The following is a 26,001-nucleotide window of genomic DNA, read 5'->3' as shown; positions in this document are numbered from 1 at the left end:
AAAAAATCAACTGATAATTTTGGATTGTAATCTTATCAAGACTAAGCATGAATGCTGACAGCTTGAGTTTTAACTTACAGGAGATTTAATTAGGTTAGAAATATTGTCACAGATTCTTATATTTAGCATAATTTTCTTTGTGATAGAAGTTAATACTTCTTTTATGAAGCTGAAAAGTTGCAATTGTTAGTAGATAACTTTATTGAATGACAGCTTGTTGAGCAGCTGGTCAATTCTTTTAGTTTTGTCTTCAAGTAAAATTCTGCATTTCTGTGGAAAATTGTTCAAACAAAGGAAATCACATTAAGCATATTAGATTATACTGCAGGACCGTGATGATCAACTGGTGGCCTGGGGGCCACATCAGGCCCCCTACAGCTCCAAAAGACTATGACATTTCTAGATTGTAAAGAGGAAAATATAGGTTATGGTATGGGCAAGATCTGATCCAATATCCGTATCGGGTCAAATATTTACGTTATTTTTATATCACACATCACTGATCCAAATTCTGATGTTTTTCAGCAGCCCAGTCTGAGTCCAGTCATCATATTTCAGAGCAGTCAGATAACAGCCCAAGTGTCATCTGTTTGTATCAGAGTGATTAATGTGAAGCACAGTAAAAAGGGAAAAAGGTGTGTTCTCTTCTCTCTAAGTTTAATTTCCTTATAACGGCAGCTTGAAGCGATCATACTCTGTCTCTGAGCTGCAGTGACTTCTTGTGTTACAATGGCTTCAACAGCTGTTTAAAGGTGTTCTTTTTTATTTCATAGCTCGCTCATTTTAAGTCTATGAGGATTCAAAGAAGCGGGCAGTGGCATTAAAGCCCTTTTCACACCACCGTGCGGTAACTACCCTGAAAACCGCCTCCTTGCCAGAGGAGTCCCCTGAAATGCCAAGTATTTTTTGAAGTGGCTGCTGCCGCCGCTGTACAATGTGGCAATGACGTAGAGGTGCTTCAGTGAACATCACAGCAGAGCCCGCCAACAAGTCCATCACAACCCCCCTCCCCAAAAACACATAGAGTACCTCACAATCTCTTTATATTAACATGTATAATTTACTATAAAATGGAGGGAAAAATATGGTTCCATCATCAAAATAATTCCCCCTAGAAAATAGGTTTCAGTGGTTGGTTCCACAGTTTGTCTTCTGGTTGTCTTTGTATGACGGTAGATTTGTGTTATAGAGCTCAGGATACTCAGGATACACCAACATTATGAGCTCCTCCATTGTTTGCTTTGACCCAAGAACCCTGTTGTTTCCGGGGTTCTCTCCCTCCTTTGATGTGATTGGCTGCTGCTAGGTGGCTGCTGCCAGAAAGTTCAACACGCTGAACTCTTGGCTGCAGGGCAAAATCTGTGCACATTCACGTGGGCTGCAACCGCTTCTGGGTCATACCGCCGCCGTTAAAACCGTTTCCCGTCTGCCGCCCGTCCCTTATTAAAATGGCTGGAGGCGGTGAGTTGTCGCGCGGCGGTGTGAAAGGGGCTTTAGTGACATCAGAGAAGCAGCTGAAAAGAGTGATGGTGAGGTGATGGCTGCTGTTTTTACAGAGCACTGCAGAATAAAATATGTAATTCAAAAACATTACATTTGTTGCTACTACCTGGCTCTAAGTGAAGCCGGCACAAAATTTGAATAAATTTACTGGGGATAATATTACGTTTATGCATTTGAAAAAATTGTTTGGTCTCTAAAGAAATCCTGTTTCAAGGTAGTAAAGCTTTGTGTAACCTTACATACTAAGAATTATTATCGACTTAAAACAGGCGTATAAGCTTCTGCTTTGCTTGCTGCACTGGTTTTGTACTGATAGTAGAAGCCTAGGCTCAGTGAAGCTAAAGCCAACCATCTTTTATGACTGAAATGAAGCTGGTGCCTTATCCTGTCTGGTAGTTCTCTTTGAACAGTTTGCTTTTATTGTATAACATCCTGTTCTTATCTGATGTTTTGTCACCAGGCTATTGTTTTTTTTTTTTTTTCTCCAAGTCTGCATGAAAACCTTCAACCTTACCATCTCACCAGTTAAAAACAGGCAGACTGGTACAACATTTATGTTAGCTAGCATGATAAACACACACTTATAAGTCAATTCTTGAGTAAAGCTGTTGTTTTTCATGCCAACCTTCCACTTCAAGCTCTTTGAGAGTGCATATGTAGCTAAAATATCTCAAACTCCCCCTTGTGGCTAGCGCCAGCATAGGTGATAGTGACTGATGTTACAGTTAAAGGCTCATAATTACAGACTTTTTAGATGAAAATAACTTTATTTAAACAATAGGTGCATTAGCCGAAAAAATGATTTTATTTAAATGTATTTTATAAATCTAACCCCACAGTTTCTCTTATGAATAAAACTGGATTTTAAACAAAAGTAGATGATGACCCCTGCTGTAGGAGTATTGATGACCTTTCCAAGACAACAACACATTTTAAGTGCTGCCAGATAATTAGAAGGAAGGAACGCTTCTTAAGGTTGTGTAAACTGTTTGTGAGCTTTTTAAAAGTTGTGTACCACAAAAATCAGTAACAAGACATATTGTTAACTAAAGTTCATTTTCAGGCATCTTATCTCCTTAAAATTTAATGAGAGAGATATTTTCCTCAGGTTTGAACTGGAAAAGAAAATATCCAAAGGCAATGTTGTAAGAGCTTTTTCTAAAATCAGCTTTAATTAATGGCATTATTAAAGAAGCACTGATGTAGAGAAAAACGGTGATATGAAGGGGAGGAAAAGAAGGAGAGAACAGAAGAGGAGGAAGGCCTAAGGAAGGAAGAACAGCAGAGACATTAGCATGTATCTCATAAAAATGAATAAACAGAGAGACTGGAGGAAGACAGGAAAAGGAGAGGATGAAATTGAGAATGAGATCAACAAACAGAGGCAGTAATTTCTACCTTGTGCTGATGTATGAGAATTAGTTGATTCTGTAATCTAACTTTGTCTCTTTTGCTCCTCTTTTCTCTCCCTCCCCATCAGTCTGGCTCCCTCGTTCCCATAGTAATCATTCAAAACTGATTGCTCTGATCCCTCTATTCTATTTGTCATTAAATACAGGGCACACACATGCACACATGAATACGCATGCACACCAAGAGACGGAAACAAATGCCATTTAATCAAATCGTATAAATAAATAAAAGCTTTTTATTTCCCATAAGTCCATGTGGTCGCCTGCTTCTCATCATACACACAGCCTTCATCTGCCGGTCAATAAAGCTCACACACACACACACACACTGTGACTCAAAGGCACGGATGACCACACACATTGGCCGGTGAATCTAAATGTAGATGAGTTCAGTCTGCTAGAACGACTGGCGGCAAGAAGAAACCTTTATCAAGCTAAATCTATTTGTTTTCTGTTATTTCGCCCACCGCCCTCGACCATCCTCTCAATCGGTTTAACTAAATTTTATTGACACGTGTGTTTCGTTCAATTTCACAGCACTCTGCAATTTAGTTCAAATGTGACTACAGTTGTGAGTCAGTGCTTCAGTGCAACACTTTTGTAAGACTGCAGGGAATAAAATACAGCTAAACTTCAGCCAACACATAAACACAAAGCAGAGAGAGAAAAAAAACACTTCATACATTTGATTCCTCTTTGATGGATTATACTTTTTCAAGCTTGTCTCTGTTATTTTTCCTTTTCTTCCTTGTTAGGAACAGAACGGGATAATTTGAAGTCTGATGCAACACAGAGCATAGAGGCTAAAATATGTGTACAAGCTGAAGTCACCTGTATTTTTATTCTTTTCTACCAGACTAAACTCATAATGGTGGTTAACCAGAAGCAGACTTTAAGACTGTGCTGCTGCTCTTTTTCAGATCTGATCCAAAGTTACAGGTTAGGTCACATAAGTGGGGTTTCTATTCATCACATTTATGCAAATTTTTAATGTGCAAATTACACAACCTGACTACAAAAGCTGCAAATTAGAGAAAAAAAACATTGAGATATTGCAGATAAAGGTTTTAAGAGGAGGAAAGTTGGAACATCAAATAAAGAAATGTTTTTTATTTTTGCTAATTTCTCTCAAGCAGCAACAAGACATTGGTGCAATTATGGTGAAAGACATTAGCATGGATGCTGCTAAAGTGCCAGTTTTATCAGAACTTGATGACATTTCTTTGTTAAAGAACAAAGAACAGCATTGTGTTGTTTTCTTTTCAAAAACGACAAAAGTCGTGTAATGACATGTCTACAGTCGCTATGGTTTGCGTTATGCAGTTCCCTATAGATTTTAATCCTGAGAAGAGGTGCAGCTTGATAGCGGCTACGTCACGTGTTTTGTTGCTTTGATTGGCCCGTAAAGATGTGACAAACAGAACGTTCATCCAATCACACTCCAAGTGTTTTTTCAAAGGCTCTGCCCTTTCCCAAACGCTGTCTATGAGTGGTTTTCCAGATGGATGTGTGAAACAAATCCATCTGGCATGCCAGGTAAGACAAAGGCCCTACTATTGTCCAAATCTGAACACACAAGAACAATGATTGTGTTGTAATAAGGAAACAAAAAAGTTGAGGTTTTCTGATTCCTTTATCAAGACAAGAAAAAGATATGATACAGTCTTAATCACACCATTGTAAACTACTACTTCTATTAGTCCTCTATTTCTATTGTGTCTATTGTGTTGTTGTCGCCCAGCTCTGGCTATCTTCATTGTTAACTTGTTATTTTGAATTGAGGACTCTATTTAGTAAAAACGACACCTCATAAGGCATATCTCCTAATCAGAAAACCACTGGTTTGTTTTCATTCAGAAATTTCTCAAAGTGAGGGAGAAGTGCACTGAAAAAGGTACTTCTGCATTCATGCTGGAAGCGGTCCCAGAATGTGCATGTGTGCTAAAAGGGACGCTAGAGAGAATGCAAATCCTTGGATCACTTCCAGCATGAACAAGTGAGTGCCTTTGTCAGTGCATTTCTTCACATTATGAGACATTTTTGAATGGAAACAAAACTTTAGTTTGCTGTTTAGTGAATATGACTAATGAGGCATGGTTTTTAGTGAACAGTCTTCAGTTCAAAATAAGAAATATGGAGGTGCATGGCGCTGAGCAGTGCTGGTTGTAACTTGCTGGAAATGCTGAGTGTGGGGAATCCATGTTATGAAGGTGAATTTTGGCGATTGAACTTGCAACCTGTGGCAGCCACAATGAAAAGACACATCCTGTTACAATTATAAAAATTAGGAATTTCTCTGGGTTTTAGGATAAATCTGAGATATTGTAAGTAGGGATGCAAGATATTGGACAATTTGCTGACAACTGACATGCCAACATTTGCAGATTACTTTTAGTCCATACCGTTGATTAGTCATAGCTTTAGTCAATGAAATTAACACTGTTTCGTGGCCCATTTTTACCAAAAACTCGCTAAACAGAGAAACTTTACCCATCTGTTACACTGTATAGCCTAGCTTTCTGGCCGGTGCAACCTGCAAGTCCTCTTTAAAAAAGCAATGCGCACTGATTCACCAGAGGCTAATGTCACTCTACTGCTAGGTACCTCATACGACTAAACTTAAAAAATACTGAAATATCCCTTTAAAGGCTGCTTCAGCTTCAGCTCTATGACTACATGGATGAAAAATTAGTTAGAGACCTTGTTTCCAATGGGCAACCACCATCTATGCGCTATAAATCAACCAGGTTTCTGAAAGGGGCCGAATTATCAGAAGATGTCTCCTCTTTACAAAACTATCAGACATAATTAAATTAAAACTGCTGAACACGCTGAAAAGGCAGATCCAAATTTAAAATCAGTGTCTCTATGGTGCTTTTTGGCAGCCTGAATATCCATGTGTCTGACATTCCAAAGGTTTGATTAATACTGAGGGGAAAAATGGAAAAATTCTGTCAATCACTTTATCCCAAACACACATTCAGGGTACATACACACAGTCTCCCCCTCTCTCTCTCCCTTTCTCTCTCTCTCTCTCTCTGAATGAATCGTCCCTTGTCTCTGAGCTGATGGAGCGATAAAGTCGGTTTAAACAGCCATAGACACACCGGCACACACACTGCTGAGGCAAGAACATGTGTTTTACATCAGGAGCTCCCAGCTATACAAGAGCTAATGTTACCGTCTGTATGCACATGAGTGTGAGTGTCTGAACAGGAGTGCAACATGTCTTTGCAATCTCCTATCAGCTTTTAATCTCCATTCAGCAGAGAGGAGGGGGGCAGGAAGAAAGTGATGACCACTCTCTCTCCTCCTTCCTCCCATGATTCATTGTTTTTTAAAGGCTTCTTTGCTTCTATTGCCTCTGGTTTTCTACCTTGCTTCTTGATGTGTGTACGAGCGGTTTAATTTTTATCGTCTAAATACTCTGGGAGTTCATGGTTTTCATTTTGGCGCCTCTGGTTTCTCAGTAGGCCTGTGTTTCCTAGCAGCACCGTCAACATTCATTCCTCGCTTAGCACTTGCTGGGGACTCAACAGTTATTATTTAGCTTGGAAAGGTCGACTTGCTGAGTTTGTTTGGACCTTCCTCACTGATGCTGCCGTCCAATTTGCAGCGCTGCAGCCTGCGTGACGTCTTTGTTTGTTTTAAAGTTGTATTGAAGAATTGTCTGTCCAAAGAAAATAGCACATGGATGTTCAGAAACAAAGGAACTGAGAGCTAGTAATAATCTTCTGTAGGAAAACATTGATACCGATCACCACAAAAATTCTTTCATCTAATCCTGTGGCCAATAACAATCATATTTGAGACATCAAACCAAACTAAAGAAACACACAAAGGTTGGTAAAGAGCAGCACATTACTAAATTAAGAAGACATTTAGAAGTGCCCACTAACTCACCGAAGTTTTTTCTCTTAAAGTAGATCACTGCTTATTGCTCAGATCAGAAAATGTGATTTGTACCTGATTATGGAGCCAGCACAGTTTGGGTTTCTACTAAAGGGTAACAGGTGTAATAAACTGCTGGGGATTAATAACGTTTAACCAGATTGGAGGGACTAAAGAGGGGATTAAGGGAACTTTAGGGAGTAACAAGGATGAACATTCTTCTAAAGATTCCAGTCCTTGGGCAGTGTTCTCAAGCAGATAACTTGCTGGGACTAAATGATGTGACATTTCAACCTTTATTTAAAAGATAGTTTATAAAAAAGAAGGATTGCGTATTATCTTGCATCACTGGCCCTTTAGCTGAGGTCATTTAGCAAAGGTTGAGTGCATTATCTCAAAGGTGTCAGGAAAGCTTTTGAAACCCCACAATACTGCCTTTAAACTTTCATAATTGGTCACTTATGCTTTACTTTAAGATGTATCACCTTTTGAAAATGCTGCTTGAGAAAAATGCTCCCTACTACTTCATTATGAAGAGTTGGTATGCATGGACTGTGAATCATTGCCTCATGAGTTTGATCCCAGGGGTGTTTTTTATTGACTAACTTAACTTGTGTCCACCGTTTATTGGAGGCAATTTAATCTAGCTACTTTTGCAGACAACAGCATGTGCAAGGGTTTACAGAGAATGGCCCAGAAGGGAGAAGCTAGCCAGTGAGCTGCGGTTCTCTGGACTACATTACCTTTTTGATAGCAGAGGTCAGTAGAGAATGACTACACTAGCTTGTGCTAAGAGTATCAATAGTATAAAGGTATGCAGAAGTGGATCTCTAAACATACATCAACCTTGAAGCAGATGGGTTCAGCAGCAGAAGACACTGATGAGTCTATTTCTACCACAGCATTTAGAGGGCAGAGTCAGAATTTGGCGTGACAACATGCAAACCTGTCAGATCACCAACAACCATGGCATGTTCAAAGTCATCAAAACGTCCTTCTTCTCCATTCTGATGCTCGGTTTGAACTTCAGCATATTGTCTTGACACCTGCATGCCCAAATGCATTGGATGATTACATATTTATGTTAATTAGCAGTTGAACAGCTTTACCTATCAAATCTAGATTTCTCACATCTACCAAGGAGTGTTTGGTTGATTTCTCATATACTTTGTACTTTTTGGATGGAAAACTGGTAATAATGGCCTTGCTTTCACAACATTGTGATGCAGTCAGATCAGACTAAAACTAGCCATTAGCTACCATCAGGTTAATTGGAGCCAACTACGTGGTGCAAAAATGCAAAGGAACAAAGGAATTGCGCAACTTTTTGATTATTTAGATGTTCTTTAAAATAAACTTGGATTATATTTGGTTGGGGTTACATGATAGTGCAGTCAGACAGGGCCTTTCTATGTCTGAGTCTGCACATGTGGGTTCTCTTTGGTCACCTGGATTCCTCCCACAGACCAAAAAACATGTTTACTTAAGACAGTCTAGCTGCAAACCTCCACTGTTGGGCCGCTTGTGTAACTTACACCATTACACAACAGTTGATGGTGACAATGGTTCAAAACTTTTTTGTTTGCCTGATTGCATCAATTGTTGATTAAAAAATACCAGAGCAGGGTTAAGGTAATGCTTAAGATTAGAGTTAGATCTAGGGTAGGGCTAATTGTTAATGCACAGGCAATGAACTGAGAGTGTGATGTAAAAGGGTAAGACAGAAGAGGAAATGAGAGAAGAGGGTATGACACAAGAGGTCTCCAGGCTGCAGCAACACAGTGCCATCCGGTGTGGTATAATGGTATAATGAGGCTTTTTCATTATTTGAGGCTCGGCTGTACTTGGTTTAACTCTGCAGGGCAGGAATAGTGTGGCAGGGGATTGGCTTTTCCAAATGGCAGCATTTTGAGTCGATGATGTTGAATAGCTGTGCCTCAGTAAGCATTGTTTTGTTCCGCCAGAATAAGACGAAGCACTGCTTAGTTTCGCTGGCCACTTGCATCATGTCTTTGATGGCATACTCAATTTATCTTTAGGTATAGGAACACAGAAAACATGTTTTATTTTTAGTTAAGTCTCTTTAGGTTTACTTCTGTCTAACTGCAGTCCAAGTTTCGCATTTCATCTCTAATCTCATGAGGTGTGTTAAGCTGCTAATGACTTGAACACGTTTCCTAGTGAAGGCGTTCACAATAAAAGCGTTTCTGAAAATAACAGTCGCGGACTTTTATTTTGAGGAGCTTGACGGAAGAATTGTGTTTAGCATTGCTGGGCTCTGAGACCAGCCAAAACAGCGCTTAGCTTGTGTTACAGCCCCAGGCAGGCTGACAGAGACAGCACACTGACTTAGTTGCGGTACAGCAGTCAGACTTTGAGAGGAAAAAACACATGTTTTTGCCTGCTAACTCACACTGAGGCAGTAATGATGATGTCATTAACAAGCGTTATCGCGATTGGTCGGTAGAGTCCAAATCTCTACTGTAGGCCAAATTTATATCATTTATACTGTCTACCGCATATACCATGCACCCCTAGCTTTGACGTCACTGCGACACTTAGAGTTGGGGTGGGCCTGCTCTAGAGCAGGATCATTCTAGGCACAGCTTAGCGTAGCCTGGCACAGCAAAGCTGGTAATGGAAAAGTGTAATAACATGTCTTGGTTTGGATCAGCGCAGTGAAAAGTCACAGTGGAAAAGCCCTGTGAATTTCACTCCAGGCCTGGAGAGGGACCTGAAGTGGCCTGACAGTGGAGATCTGCAGTCAGATAATGCTCTGTTTGGCTCTAGCCCTCTGTGACCCTGGATGGGATAAACAGTGTAGCTGATGAATGGATGTATGTATGGATTGGATAACAGCTGCTAGTCTTAGAAATTGGGTTATAGTTAATGTGTACTATCATAATATTAAACTATGATATTGCACATTTCATATTTAGGCATAGTAAAAATAGTCAAGTGAAACGGCAAAATAAAGACAAAGACCACACACATAGCAGGCAGAGAGCTATATGTGTCTCTGAGGATAGGTTAACAGTGCATTAGAGCAGACAGGATACATGCTGGTGTTGCAACACATCCCATGACCATCAGTCAGTGACTTAACATGAATGGAGTCAAAACAGTTGTTCATATTTTATGCACTGAATCTGCAGGTCACACATTATAACACTGATACCTGGCAGTGGAGGATTGTGTAGGTGTGTAAAGTGTTTGTTTAGGAGTGTAAATACAAAATGCAGGTAAGAAAAGCTGTGACTGAAAGATTGTACTAAACTTAGAAAGTCCTCAGGTCAGGAAAACTCCTCCACAGTATTTCAACATTATGCATCACAACATTATTCTGCTTCAGAGGTGCTGGAGGCAGATGTGAGTTACTGCTTACTGTTGCTTACTGCAGAAACACTGATTTTGAACACCGGCCAAGTCTCTGTGCGTGTGTGTTCGTGCACACTTTCAGACCTTATTAGGTTGTACTTGTGGTGATGCTTAACCCCACTCAGAGCTTGGCAGCTGCTCCCTTTTCTTTCTCTGTCTACTTTTATTTCTCTCCACCCCATTTTCTCCCAGGGCCCTCCCTCTCTTCCTCATGTCTTTGTTGTCTCTCTTTCCTTGCTCAGTCTGTCTCTCTCACTCTCACTCTTGTCTCTTTGGAGCTCCCTTTTTTTTTACCTCTTTCCCTCAGTCTGCTCCTCTCTCTCTCTCTCTCTCTCTCTCTCTCTCGGTGGTCTCGGGGTAATGTAAAACTTGTTTCCTGGTTGATCTGCAAATCAGGGGCTTTGAATAATGGTGATCCTTAACATGTGTCCATCTGTTTGCAAGGTGTGTTTATGTTTGCAGGCTTCATGCTAATTCCTATGTAGTTTCTTGTATGTGTCTAATAACTGCATACAGCACGAAACATTGACTTGCCAAAGCAAGCTGTTTTTAATAAAGTGTTGTCTTATTCCTGTAAATACAAACAAAGTCTTATTAGGTGTTGCCTGATTTTTATAAATAGAATTTAAGTTTGAACTCTGATCGGACAACTATTAGTTTTTAACGGAACTGTGTAAAGTTTTTAACCTCTAGGGGTGCTATGGAGCAATTTTTTTTTCAAGTGGGGCCTGACTTGTTTGCAATGTGCTCTGCAACTGACTTAAGAATGACATGGGCACACAGATGGTGGCTGACATGTTCCAAAATGCAACTGCACAAGAAAGTAAAAAAGAATGCACACATATTTTTAATTTTAATATTTGACATCTGGATTATTTTTTAGCAATGTAGAACATGAGTCATTGTTTTTGTTAAATCTCAGGGGTGCAAACATGTTTTTATAAAACAATAAAAGAAAATACCCTGAATGCTTATTTGTTTTTAACCAAAATGATATTTATCTTTCAGATTACTAAGGATTATTACAGTTTATTGCAATTTTTGTCTTGTCTCTGCAGGTTTTACGATTATTTCTTCCACTTCTTCAAGTGATGAGCTGCTGTGCTCATTAAAGTAATTATCTGATTAAAAAAACAACGCAACAGGGCATAACAAAATTGAGGGAATGAAACCAGAGCAGTCAGACAGGTTATGAATAACCGAAGAGTTTAACAGCTTTATAGATTGACTTAAAGTCCATGTAAAGCAATGAAACATGTATTTCAAGTTTGTGTTACCACAGAGGACTGTGTATGTCACATGTCAGTGATGGAAAGAAGGGAAATTTAAGTTTCAAAGTCCTGACAAGTCAAGCACTAATCTCTGCTTTGGGCAAGTCCGTTCAATGCACCAAATCGCATCCACTTGTGGGAAAGACAGGCCTTTCTCAAGTTTAAAAAACTGCAAATCAAATCTGTCAAAATCTCGCATCAAATAAGATGCACTGGAATGAAGATAAGTGTCCAATTTAATAGTGTTCTTGCATTAATGGAGCAAAAATATACTGGAGAACATTAGCATGTAATTGAGCCCTCTATTTGCAAACTTCCCTGTCTAGGGCAGAGATGACCCACTTTGGTTACCAAGAAGGCCACAGTCAAGCTCAACACATGTCAGCATGTGTCACATGTTTCACTCTGCAGCCAAGGTCAAGCTCAACGGCATCTTTTTTGTTTGGGTCCTAACATACCTGGTAATATGCCTGGAGATCACCTGCACTTTTCGGACCCTTGGGGCATCCACAGCACAACCAGTGGCTTATGGCAACCCCACTGACCACCAGATGGTACCCTGGGCTGTGCTTGCTCGCCACATCCACCCCTTACTCGGCCCTACAGGTGTGGACTAGTTCGTTTTTTCACCAGATTATTTTCCCATACCCCTGCTAATGCAAGGACATACAGAGCACAACCAGGGTTGTGCCAATCCTCCTTTCTGCTGAATGGTGCCCTCAGGCACATCTATGCCCTCCTTTGGCCACAATTTTTGGATCAAACATGCTTTAAAATTCTGCACAGTACGGCATGTTACCTACATCTGTTTTCTTGAATGCAAGTAGCATGTGTAAACATTTAAAGCAAATCAACTAATTATTTCTAATAAATAGATTTTTAATTACAAGTAATTACTACTAAAGATTATTATGAAAATGTTTTCACTGTTAGTGATCTAATGCAGCGGTTCTCAACAACTGGGTTATGGATCCATGCCTTGAAAAGTGATACTGAGTAAAAGTTGATATAAATCAGTGCTGTTGACTATATAACCACTGGAAAGTAATCTTTCTAAATGTTACATACTTTAACTTGATGAGCCCTAAAGTACTTAACTTATTTTGGTTGACAAAAAATCACTAACCAAAAACATTTGAGGAGAAATATTTTCCCTTTCCTGCACTGTCACTTTGATTGGAAATGAGTCTTTTGCTTTCTGTTTTGAGTTATATAAAAATACTCTTCATTAGATAAGTCTGAGTGGTCCCTATGCAGCACTGGTTAAGAGCTTCTGGTCCTTTGGATATGATCTCGTACATGGACATGGTGTTATAGTGGAAACCAAGATTTGAATCCTTCTTTGAAAATTTTTCATGTTTTTAATCACGTTTGTAAGTTATTGATCCTTAACAGTGGCATGAATGACTGAGGAAGGGGGAGTATATGTTGCACTCCCCTGGCCTAAATCCATAATTCAGTCATGCTTAAAGTTGCTTTTGTTCCAAAATACATCAGTTTTTAGTTTATTTTCAATACATGGACTTTAAGTACCTCATATAAAAGGTTAAGACTAAATAGGAGGATACTTGACATGTTGGCAATGCTAATTTCAGAGAAAAATTCTCTTTATGAGCTCTAAACAAACTCAAAGATCTTCAAACTTTGATGAATGAAAAAACCATATGTTTTGATTCAACTAACCTCAGGCTTTATCATCTGACTGCTCAAGTTTCAGTTCTATGCAGTTCTGTGCTCTATAATCTTAGAATAAACCTAATGTGATGTTGTTATGTGGTATTTCTAGATGTTGTTTAAAGAGAATCAAGTTTAGAGGGATAGTCCTCAACCAGAATGACCTCGCTTGATCAGACAGATTTAACAGGAGACAAAAAAATAATTTCCACATATCCACTTGTGTCTTTCTGTTGGCCTCCTTACTTATTGGCAGCTTGCTTCATAAGTCTGTCAGTAGCGACACACATTAAAGCTGTGAGTCTCAGGTCTGTAGTTCTGAGAGAAAGAGTTGTTCTTAATCAGTGAGCTGTGTTAGATCAAAGGAATAACACGGATCCTCTTTCAGAGAGGATATTCTCCCTAAAATGGGTTCTGTTATCTCTCTGACCTGAACCCAACATGCAGGGAGAAATGTGTGACTGAAACTGGATCCTATCAGAAGTGGCTTAAATAACACAAGAATATCTTGTTACAGTCGGAGAGATGGATCACATTTTCAAAGAGGAGGGCGATAACAGTGTTGTAATTGTGTCAGTCTGGTGGACACATGAGGACAGTTGCTGTGTTTCCTCTATTGGGAAATAAACATGCAACAGATACAAGCACATCAAATAAACACTGTGAGAGTGAGTCTGTGTTGTTTTATATGCAGAAATATTACAAAAGATAATTTATCAAAGAAAAAAAAAAAACTCAAGGACATGAGAGCACAGCAGGAGTTTAGAGTGACCCACACTGTCACAAACACTGAGGCATTAGTGCACACACCCATTGTTTGGCTGCACCTGGTCTATTAAAGAACAGGATAGATGGGACTCAGGGACCTGACTGTGTGAATGTTTGTGTCGGAGTGTGATTGTGTCTATGTGTGTGCGTGCATACAACCTCAGAAGCCAAACATCTGCAGCTATGACGCACCATCATCGCACGAGTAAGAATGTGCTCACAAGCACACAACAAAATTATTAGCCTGATGTTTAACAGCACACGCAACTTCCTCACCTTTGACTCTTGTTCCAAAAAATCCCCCTTAATTCATTCCTCCCTTTGAATAAAAAATACAACAAAAGTCTTTAAAGTGATAATTTGAAGATTTCCAAGATGTCTAAGTGAGAGACTAAAGAGTAAAAATCAAGATATTTGATTGACTGGAAGGTACAGAGTGACAAGAAAGTCTTACAGCAAAAGGTAAACTATAACTGAACAGAAAAATGTAAAACAAAGTCAATCAAGTGAAAATAATCAGCCAAATTACAGCAGAGAGCTTTCCTACAATGAGTTTAGTTTATGACATTAAAAGGGTTATTCTCTTAATGCTAGATCTCTCAAAGAACATAATATAATACAGACAGGACTTTGACCTATTCTGTTGTGATTTTTTTAAAGATTTTGGTGGTATGATTATAAAAATAAAAAATTAATTATTGATCAAGGAAACCATCAAAGTCATTAATCTATTGGAAGTGGCTCCAAGAATTTGATTGCTAACTTAATCACTATATATAGTATATCACTATATAGTTGATGCTTGGTCTTTAATTTCAATTTTTTTCTGAATCTCCCTTTATCCCAATTTCCCAGACAATGCTGAAATTTCCCATCCATAAGTCTGGTCCTTCTTAACAATTATGCCTTAACCCTCTGAACTACCATTTAACCATCTTGTCTCATCTGATGTAAAACATCAACCTTGTGGTGCACATACAAGCTATAAACATCCTTGTTTTTCCAGGACAACCGGTGGGGCTTTTCCACTATGACTTTTGGCCATGCTAATCCAAACCAAGTCTTGCTCATTTACTTTTCAATCACCAGTTTGGCCGCGCCTGGCTACGCCAAGCTGTACCCAGAATGGCCCTGCCACTGCAAAAGTGCAACCCCCCCGTAGTAATGTCACTTGGATTTTAAAAAGTTATGGGACTGAAAGACAAAAGATAACAAATTAAAAAACAAAACTTTAAGATTTTCATGTGTGACTCACAGTAAACAATAATTGCTAAGACTTTTTTGCAGATTGCTTGGGGACCAAGAAATCAGAAAATAATCCTTCTGTAAGGAAAAGTCTTCAAAATACTCACATATTTACAGAAAGTCCTTGCACTTTTTTGTGTTAACTTTATTTGTGCCATTATCAAAAGCAGTTCCTGTCTGCAGTGACACAGAGGGCCACATCACAGGCTCTCTGTGTCTCCTCTAGAATATCAGTCAGAGAAAATGTGACAATGACAGAACAGCCTGCCACTGGTTGTCACAGCCCCGTCATAATGCACTGTGGTATACAAAACAGACAATACGGTGGACAGATCTGTCTGATCTATCTCAAGGTCTGATTTCCAAATCATATCACTTTAAGTTAGTCAGCTTCCTGCAGTTTGCTTTTGTTTTCTGTCTGAATGTGGAGATGAACCATTAGTGTCTCTCTTCTCTGCTGCACCCCAAAATCCTTAACAACGATTGGCTGTTAGCTTGAGGGCTGTAATTTAGGCAGTTTTGTTTTTTTTTTAAAGTACATTCACTTACTAAGCAAATTGTTTGGTTACTGGTTAGTTTTAGGGATATAAAAAAAACATTTCATATGTTGTGCTACAGGTTTTTTGTTCTGTGCTACAAGATTGTCAACCTCTGTAGCACCAGTGCTATGGACAAAAAAATAAACGTAGAGCCCTGTCTGTACATTTTCTCTATGTGTGAAGTGCTACGAGAGAACTTCTGTTGTAATCTACTGCTGTACTGAAATGCACTGATTGATTAATTGATGGAAATGCCACAAGCTATTAAATACTACACATATGAACTGTATAACTTAAAAAGGGCCTTATAGCATTTTCTTGTAATATGTAGGCCACTGATTTATTATCATTTTTTGGTCACTGTATGATCAATCTTTATTTACATACCCTATATAAAATAAGAATCTGTACACACAGGTTGTGGTTTTCAGCATGTTAAGTGCTCGGATTTCAATCTGCAGTACATTTGTAGTCTGAGAAGTATTGACTGATCTTGCATCAGCAGGCATCTGGGTACACAGGTGAAACAGTCTGTGTGGAAAACAACAAACAGGTGGAACATTATCCACACTAATGTCTAACCCCCTACCATCAGCTGTATTCTTGTGAAGATTTATTTGTCTCTGCAAGCAAATGTCTACATAAAAGTGCAGCAAAACCATCCATTATAAATCAAAAAATTTAAAGTTGAGACACAAATCTGCTTGATGCTGTGTGATGAAAGTCAATCTACATTTAGATTCCTTCACTTTCTCAAACACATCAGAAATGATAATACAAGCACCTGTAAAAACAAAAAAAAAATAGCATTTTCAAAGTTGTTGTGATCTTCTCTTGAGAACAGACCAGACAAAGTTTCACATCTTTTTTTTTAAACAAATTTACATTATAATGTTACTTCTACAAACTTTATTTTGCTTAATTTTGAATAAATCACAATTAAATTGGTTTTGTTTTTCAGACTTGTACTTCTGAGGTGAGCATGAGTAAAGTTGCTCTCTACTGTTGAAATCAAACTCAAAAGGTGAATGTTGCTGCTCCTGAATATCCTGGAGAAAGAAAAGACAGTATTTCTTTTACAGATGTATAAATGTAACATGGAAAAGGAAGTCTTGCCCTGAAGTTAACTTATCCTAACCAATGGCTTCACTGGAATCACTAGCGCACATCCCCTGAGATATACAATGCTTATCAGGTATAAGTTCCTTTGAAAAGGATGTTTTACTCTTTCTAATTGATTTCATGAATCAATCATGGTCAATATGATTTCACAAAAAACAAAAATCTTTTTAATGGCAAAGTGAAAACTGATTTTTACACAAAATATGTAATGTTAGTGACTGCATCAATATTTACTTCCTTAAAACTGACTAACCTAATTCAACAGAGGTCCAGCCAATTGTTGCTAGTAGTATAAACACACCTGTGTCTGGAAGGTCCAGTCACTGATTAATGAGCATTCCTGGCTACCATTACACCACGAAGACAAAAGAACACTCCAAGAGACTTAGAGATGTTATTGAAAAGTAGAAGTTGGGATGAGTACAAAAATGTTTTACAAGGCACCAACAATCCCCAGAGTTCAGTTAAATCCATCATGAAGAAATGGAACAAATATGACACCTTGTAACTCTGCATAGATCAGGCCATCCTCACAGACTCAGTAAACGTGCAAGAGAGACCACCATGACACCTATGACTACTCTAAAAGTGTAACAAACTTTAGCAGCTGAGATGCAAGAGACTCTGCATACAATAACTGTTGCCAAAGTTCTTCACCAATCAAAGCTTTATGGGAGAGTGGCAGAGAAAGCCACTGTGGAAGAAAACTCACATCAAATCTGGACAAGAGTTTTATCAAAAGGCATGTGGGAGACTCCATGGTCAAGCATGGGAGAAAGTTATTTGGTCTGATGAGACCAAACTGGTGCTTCTGGCCATCAGACAAGATGTTATGTTTTATCGGACAACAAACACTGCACATCGCCACAAACACACCATCCCCACTGTGAAGCACGGTGGTGGCAGCATCATGCTGTATGGATGCTTCTCGCCCTCAAAGGCTTGTAAAGGTAAAGCGTACACTGACTGCAGTGAAATATAGGGAAATTCTGGAGGAAAAACTTATTCAGTCTGCACAGCAAGACAATAACCTGAAGAGTAGAGAAAAAGCTACACAGAAATGATAAAGACAACGAGGTGAATGTTTTAGACTGGCTGATTCAAAGCCCAGACCTCAATCCAATAGAGACGTTGTGGCTGGAATTGGAAAGGGCTGTTCATACCCGATTCCTGTGAAACCTGACAGAGGTTAAGCACTTTTGCAAAGAAGAATGGAGTAGAATTGCAGTGTCTAGATGTGCAAGACTGCTTGAGACCTCTCAACACAGACCCAGTGCTGTGATTGCAGCCAAAGGTGCATCTGAATATAGGGTGAATTTATTTTTTGTTTAATCATACATGGTAGAAATCAGTTTTCTTTCTGACATTGAAGAGGTTAGATTTGTTTTTTTTGTTGTGTGTCTAAAAAGCCAAAATATATCGACCATCATTGATCTCTGAAATCAATAAAAGAGAAAACATTCAAGAAGTGAATACTTTTTATAGGCACTAAAAATAATAATAGTCATCTTTTCAGGCCTTGAATGAAAGTATGAAAGCTGATATTAGTGGACAATTTTCTGTTCAAGGGTCTGACTTTCCACAGAGTCATTAACACAGTTGTGTTTTTTGAGAACCAGTTTGGAAATTAAAACTTTGACTAAAACCTGAATCCTTCCTGCTTTTTCATGCATAGAAATATTCCATAACGTAAGCTTGAAATTTCCGTTAATACAGATGAAGAAGAGTTTCATCTGTTTCCTGTTTGATGACTTCTATTGCAACCTTAGTTTAATAGACCTACTGGAGAAGCAACAGCATATGGTCCAAAATTAAACTTCAGCAAAACTCAATCCCTCAAAAGCTCTCATCTTAACTTCTTCACTGTAAAGACCAAAAAACAAGGCTCTCACAGGGAAACTGGACCTTAATGTATTTAGCTTTGGTTTCATCCACTGAGCTACAAGAAAACACAGGAACAATGTGAGTCGATATACACTCTGGGAGCAAACAAGTCTTGAACAGTTGAAGCTGTGCTGAGCTGTGTCGTGTCCTGTTGTGTCGTAAAACCCAGAGAGAGAGAAAGAGAGAACAAAAGGGAAAGAGTCTTAAGGGAATTTGGGTATACAAGATGCATCATGCCAGTGGAGCAGAATTCATAAACACACTGGCACAGAGAGAGACACGCACTCACCAGGCACACACAAGCGAAGAATTCCTAATGAGCGAAAACCTCACAGGGGACACAGAGGAGGGAGACAGAAAGAGAGAAAAGGAGGAGTAAGGAGAGAGAAAGAGGGAAAAAACTGATATATCCTTCTTGAGCTTTACGCCAATATCAAGTATGCATGGCACCGTGAGTGTATTACAAGTTTGAGGAAGATGTGCATGTCCACTGAGAGGAGTTAAAAGTGAAAATCTCCACTCTGCATTCCATTCACACAAATGCACACTGGGATGGAAGAGTCTGCTGCACACGCACATGCCCACAGCCATATTGCCTTGCCAAGAGGGCCTTGGACCGCCAAGGTTGCCATGGCATTGCTCACTCACAAACACACACAGACGCACACACTTCCTCTATCACTTTCTCACTTTGTCTCACACACACACACATCAAGTAAGGTATGACTAGATGTCCTAAAGTAGAGAGGATCAAAGTCTTGCAATGACTTCTCACGCCCACACGTTTGTGTAGACTCGATGTAAAAGAGAGTGCATCGTAGGAAAGTGTCTACTGTACCTTTTCATTCTTACTAAATGCCCCTCCTTTGCAGTGAAGTCATAAGTTTGACAAGTTTGATTACTGTGCTTAATCCCAGGACTCACAAACTATGCTCAAAGTCGGTTGACAGGTCGACTCATCACCTTTTGTTTTGCTCTTTCTTATTTGGTAAATTCAATTTGGCCATTCATGATGGAATATAATCACAGATGTGCTTTGTGCTTCACCAGGCTGCTTTCATCCTGCAAGACACATTTTTAAGTGGAAATACAAGTGATACAAGTCGATTTTCTCAAAAGCAACTCTTAGAACTGTTCTGATGCTTTATACCCCAGTAGTATGCTGCAACCTCCATTTCTATATTTGCGTATTTGAACATTACAGAATCATCTGCCACTGCTGTCTGAAAAGTTCTGTATTGATTGTCTTCGTTACAATCTTGCACAATAAATTTATTTGATATACTTCAATCCATCAGTGCCTCAATGATGGTCAAATGTCTGACCAAATGCTGCCAACGCCCATGGCTATAGCTCTATTCCCACAACATGCCAGTAGACTTTACTCAGAGACTGCACGTCACACACCCACCTCCCTGGTGGGTCAATCAAGGATTGTGATTTGCATTTATCAGGATGTAAACACTGTAAATGTTGTCCTATATTGGTTGTAAATATCAGCCATATAAATACATATGGAGTTTTATGCTGACGTACAGTGCTTAACAAATTTATTAGACCACCTCCCAAAGTAAAGTTTTAGACACAGCTGCCCTGAATTAACAGCATTGGTAATTACCAAAATCATTTTTTTATGTTTCTGCAATGGTTAATACACCAATATGTAGAGGCTCTTTAACCCAAATGATATTTTAATGCTAAAATATAATTATTATTGTTATCCATGAATTTTCAAATTTACTGATTTACAAAAAAAAAAAAAAAGTAAAGCACATTATTATTTCTTGATTAATATGTCAAGTCATAGTTATTTACTTGCATTCCTGAACAGAAAAATTAGTTTTAGTGGTTGAATGTTACGCTTGATTAATTTCTGACTTCTCAGAGAAGCCCAGTGAGCCGGCTCAAATTTGGGTATAAAAAGATGAATTCAGTTTGAAATTCCTCATTCCTGTTCAAAATGGTAAAATGTGGAGAGCTCACTGAAAATGAAAGAGTCCACAATAAAGCACTTCATGATGCAGCTGTGGCATAAACCTTACTTTGGGTGGTGGTCTAATAAATTTGTTAAACACTGTCTATCAGTTGAAGTCCTTTTCTTTTTTTATCCTCACTCCTTAGACTTTAAAATGTGTTTCAAGGACTTAAGTTTGTTTCTCTGTTCATCATTGAACTTTGGAATATGTTTTAAGGGCTGGTGTTTAAGATCTATCTACACCATTTTTCTTAAGTAAAAGTAAAAATACTGGTCTATAAATACACGTGCTGGGACACTGCAAGAGGTTTTCAGGCCTTGGGACATCTACAGCCCAACCAGGCACTTGTGGCAACCCTACTTCCCTGCCCGGGTAACCCTAGAACGTGCAATTATTCAACTTCAAAAAAAATTATTTGCCTTGGAACATCCCTTGTTCTGTTCAGTAGCAATATGAACTTTTATTATGAATGATTTTCAGTTTTAAGTATCTGTAAGTAAACAAATTGATGCACCTACACAATATCAAAATTCCTTACCCCCCTCATTAACTGTCTGATTTTTGGTACACTATAATGTGATGGTACCAAACAACAACACAAGCAGGACGTGAAATGCCAGAAAAGGTTGGTAAAATGTCATGTAATCATTGTGTTTCGATTAAAATGGCGTATATGGTATACATGAAAGTACATAGTGCCATCGTAGATGAAAAAAGATAAAGGTACATCTCCTGCAACACATGTATAGGAATAAAAAATGACCCCAAGAACAATAAGGAAAATAGGAGTAAAAAGATAAAAGAAGGACAAGAAACTCTTTCAACTGTCATGACTGTCAGATGTGCTTTACAGTATTACACTAATTACATTTTTTAAATTATAGTGCCAGGACACCCTGATGGATATAGAAATTATGTTCTTTTCAGTCTTCTGAGTCTTCTACTTTTATTCAGTGGCTTGAAGCCGTTTTACATAAACCATTCATTTTCTCCAGCATCTTTTCTCTCATTTGTCAAATTGCATCACTCTCTCTAAAAGCCTGATTGTGTGAAAAAAGCTCAGATTAAAAAAAGGAGATGAGGGAAGAAAAGGAAGAGGCCATGAAAGCCAGGAGACTGAGCAAAAGGAGGGGGCAGTGTTTTTTAAATTAACTATTGGTCAGGGGTCAGACGGACATTTAATCTAACCAATCAGCTTCCTAATTACACAAGTGCAGCCAGAATGGTGTACCCAATGCCCGTCTTTGTGAGTGTAGCTGGCCAGCGTTGCGTGTAGAGGTCTTGTTGTAGCAAAATGATCATCTGGCTTTAATATTGGATCCATGTGTGAACACACACGCATATGCACATCTGCATGCGCACAAATGCACACGTAAACGCACACACATAGAGCCTGCGGTGAATGGCTCCCACCTTACACACTGACAAAAAAGTGGGAGAGGGAGAATGAGGAACACAGAACGACTGAGTGATGGGTGAAAAAAAACCACTGAGAAATAAAAAATACACACTAAGGCACACATACACACTTCCAGTAGTGTGTGTGTGTGTGTAAGTTGATTGTAACAGTAATTGATGTAAACGTCTAAATTACAGCTAGGAGATAAAATAACCACTGTGTTTTAGCGTTGCCATGTCGACCTGATGAAAAACAGCTGGTTGGTTCGCTGGCGGGGAGGGTGGAACATCTGTGTCATAGGCTTACAGCTGAACCAATGGAAGGGACGTGTGTTGAAGCGACACATGTCTCAACCAATGAAACACTCACTAAAAAAAAGGGTATCCGAAAAGACGGAAAGTTAAGCTCAAGTCAAACTAATTATAATTTGAAACATGATATCATATAGATAAACAGCTGCATCATCTGCAAAGAGGAGAAGTGTTAATACATTTATAAAAGGATTATACTGCACTCTTATTAATCCTGTGGCTGTTATAAAAACTATCTGGTTTCTCTTATGTTTTTCTCTGACTTTGATGACAGAATTGTGTGGTTTCTTATAAATAGCACATTTCACAAAGTCCCAATAAAGTTAGGACAATCACAGGAAAGTCTCTTTAAAGACTCCATGATCCCACAAGGAGCAATTCCTTGTCTTGTTGCCTCCCCTAAGCAGGAAGGTCATCCACAGGGTCAGCTACCCACCAGCAGCCCTGAAGCAATTATAGATTCAACGTCTTGCTCAAGGACACTTCAGCGGGGGAGTGCACAAGCACAGAGGATCAAGCCTGAGGGACATTTGACTAATAACTGTGCCTCCCTGCTGCCAAAAAATATCCCAAAATACAACTGCAGTGCCAAATCCGGGGATTTAAAAGTACTTTTCAATGACTGATGACTGACTTTACACTTACAGACTTGGTCTGATGTGGTTAAAAGTCAAGCTGCCCAAGCAGGTTTGGAGGAGCATTTGAACCATTTTTGTTGTTTTGATTTTTGTGCAACCCAAAGTCGGAATCAGTCAATCAGAGAACCAAGAGCTAACTTGAAAGGAGGATTAACATCCAATACACAAGCCAAGATATATTCAAGCAAATTTCTTGATTAGCATGAGCCAAAAAAGCCAAGCTGTCACCTTCCCTCTAAGCATGTTGTCAGCTGTAATATGTGTGTGCATGTGTGTAAGTGAGGCGTGTATCCCAGAGCCAAAAATGGGTCTAAATGCGGTTATAATGGTGTAATTTGTTTTTAAAGCCAAATGTAATATTCCTAACAGACAATGAGACTTCTGTGGACTGTCACACAGTGGAAAGCCACACGCAGGTCAAAACTCCTATCACAGACTGACAAATCCACCAGTATTTCCACAGACAGACACACAAACACGCACAGTAAAATTACAGCAAACAGGTTGTCTGGTTATGTTTCTGTTACACTAAACACAGCCTAAATCTTACACACCAACGACATTACCACACACACGAGCTACCACACACACTCTTTCCAGCATGACTGTGTTTATTTGAGTCTGTGTCCTGATGGGAAATGTGACTGCTACACAAACAAACTGAACTGCCCAGAACAGACAACTCTGTCTGAGAGAAGAGAGTGAGAGCAGTTTGGCGAATATCAGCATGTCTTCCTTTTTCCGACCCACCCAAACACACAAACGCATCACCTCTGCAAGGAAGAATAAAGACACTTTTCACGTTTTCCATAAGAGACTGTACACGGGATGCTAACAGTTTTTGGGAGAGCTCCCTCATCTATGGGCTCCATTTACACAAATGTGTCCATCTGACTGTAAACATCAGCATAACATTGGTTCCTTAAAAATGCTTAATCCCTCCACACCTCTGTACAAAGTCAAGAGGATAACATAAAGGAAAGGATGGAAAATAAAAGGAGCAACGTCTTAGTACTGACCTGGCATGATTAAGAAAGTTTGCAGGACATTTGTACATTTTTTAATAACCATTTCCCACCTATGACAAAACAATCTCTGATTTCTGGCAGACAATTTTGGTCAGATAAAGTTGAAATAAAAATGAAATATTGTTAAAAACTGTAAATATATTAGTCATTTTCAATCAAAAGTATTCACTTTTGATGTCCTTTAAACTTTGAAATCATGGCTTTAATATTTCTATCTTGAAGCTGTTTGATACTAACTGACGTGTGAGGTAAAGAAAATGATTTTAAGTTCTTTTTTTTTGCAAACCCAAACAACTTTATCAGCCTTGATGTCTAGTGTTAACTTTCTGAACATTTTCTGACCTTAGGGATACACTTGAAAAGAAACTAAATAATAATATGTTTGCAGGAGAAACTGTAAAAAGCAGAATTATACACTTGAAGTAACTTAAAATGTTCTGCTTTGTGGAAAAAGAAAGGGCCAGGAAACAGAAAGAATGCTAAGCATATGTCAGTGCAGCAGATCAATTAAAGAACATTTTTTTTAAGTTAAATCACTAAATTTCTTTTCCCTTTTTCATCTTTAGAAAAACCATTAAGCATACAAACTCTGTGAAAACACACACATTTACGCAAACACAGTCTCAATCATAAGCTCTATAATTTCCTGTAGCGGATATAAAGAGATGTTAAATTATCAGCACGGAAAATAAGTTCAATTCATGCTTTAATTTCCTCACAAAACACACTCACACAGACTCACACAGAATGCAAATGCAGACACATCGCACACAATTAGGTACACAAGCAGTGCTGAGAACACAAAGCCACTGAGACGCGCGATGTACACAGATGAACAAGAGTTTACGTGAGGAAAGAAGAGAAATAGAACGTGAAGTAATGAGAACTTTATGGAAAATAGAGCAGTGAGTGTGTCTTTTAAACATAATTAGCTCTATCGGGCAGAAATGTAAACTAGAGAAACTTTAATGAAACTCTTCTCTGATCTGCTGAAAGCACAAATTCCCGTTTATCTCCCTCTGTTCCTCTCTCTGTCTGTCTTTGCAATCAGATGGAATCGAGAGTCACGCATGGGGCTTTGAAAAACCCTGAAGGCTTTCAGTTTTGCATTATGACCACATAAGATGAACACAAATATACTCTGTTTGTAAGGTCACATCAAGATGCTTGCTTTTGCCCATTTCTTTCCTCCTCTCTGCCATCTTTTGAGGTGGAATCCCCCTTTATAAAACCCATTGGATTAATAAGGCCATCTATATTTTGGGTCACTTCTCATATTCGCATGTATTCACATATGTTTGGCTCAGAGGTGGATATTTCTCGGCCCTGCTTAACTCGAAAAACCACCATTAGTCAAAGTCTGTCTCATTTCATTTATATCCTCAAACGTCAACCGAGCTTTTAGTTTAATTCAATCTCTAAACCTCATAAGTTTTCTATCCTTGCATCATTCAGTGAGTCAAAAAAAGACCCAAAACTACATTTTAGACTGAGACAATGTCGTCAGTGTAATAAATCAGAAGGAAAACACAGCCAATAGCCGCGCAATGTCTCAACACAGTGAGACGATTATAGATCAGGCTTTTCAAAAGAAAATATTCTCTCCTGGCTACAAAGAAAACACCTCCCGTAACAGAATACTAACAACTCTGAATCTCGGTGAGTCTTATAGTGTGAGAGCTTTTGTATGTGTGTGAGGTGTCTATCGATCTAGGCGTAACAGGTGAGTTGTCCTTTGAGGGAAAGAAGGGAAATGAAATAAAAAGAATGAGAAGAAAAAGTGCAGCGACGGATCGATGCAGCGGAGAAAAAAACAGAGTAAAGATGAAGGAAACACTTTAAAACCCACACTTGAAACAACACTTTTTTCCTTCTTTTGTCCTTCTCTAATCCTTCTCCTTCTCCCTGCATCGTTTTAGCACTGCTCTTACTTCTCTGTCTTTTACTCTTTGCCACTTTTGC

General features: G+C 38.9%; 1 protein-coding gene across 3 annotated transcripts in view; it reads right to left on the bottom strand.

The window, feature by feature from the left end:
- trps1 (trichorhinophalangeal syndrome I) overlaps positions 1-26,001 on the bottom strand; it is a 176,849-nt gene that overhangs the window by 46,849 nt on the left and 103,999 nt on the right. The window lies entirely within an intron of this gene.

This window comes from Cheilinus undulatus, linkage group 16 (assembly GCF_018320785.1).
Source record: "Cheilinus undulatus linkage group 16, ASM1832078v1, whole genome shotgun sequence".
NCBI classification, from domain to species: domain Eukaryota; kingdom Metazoa; phylum Chordata; class Actinopteri; order Labriformes; family Labridae; genus Cheilinus; species Cheilinus undulatus.
This window is presented reverse-complemented; position numbering and strand designations above follow the sequence as displayed.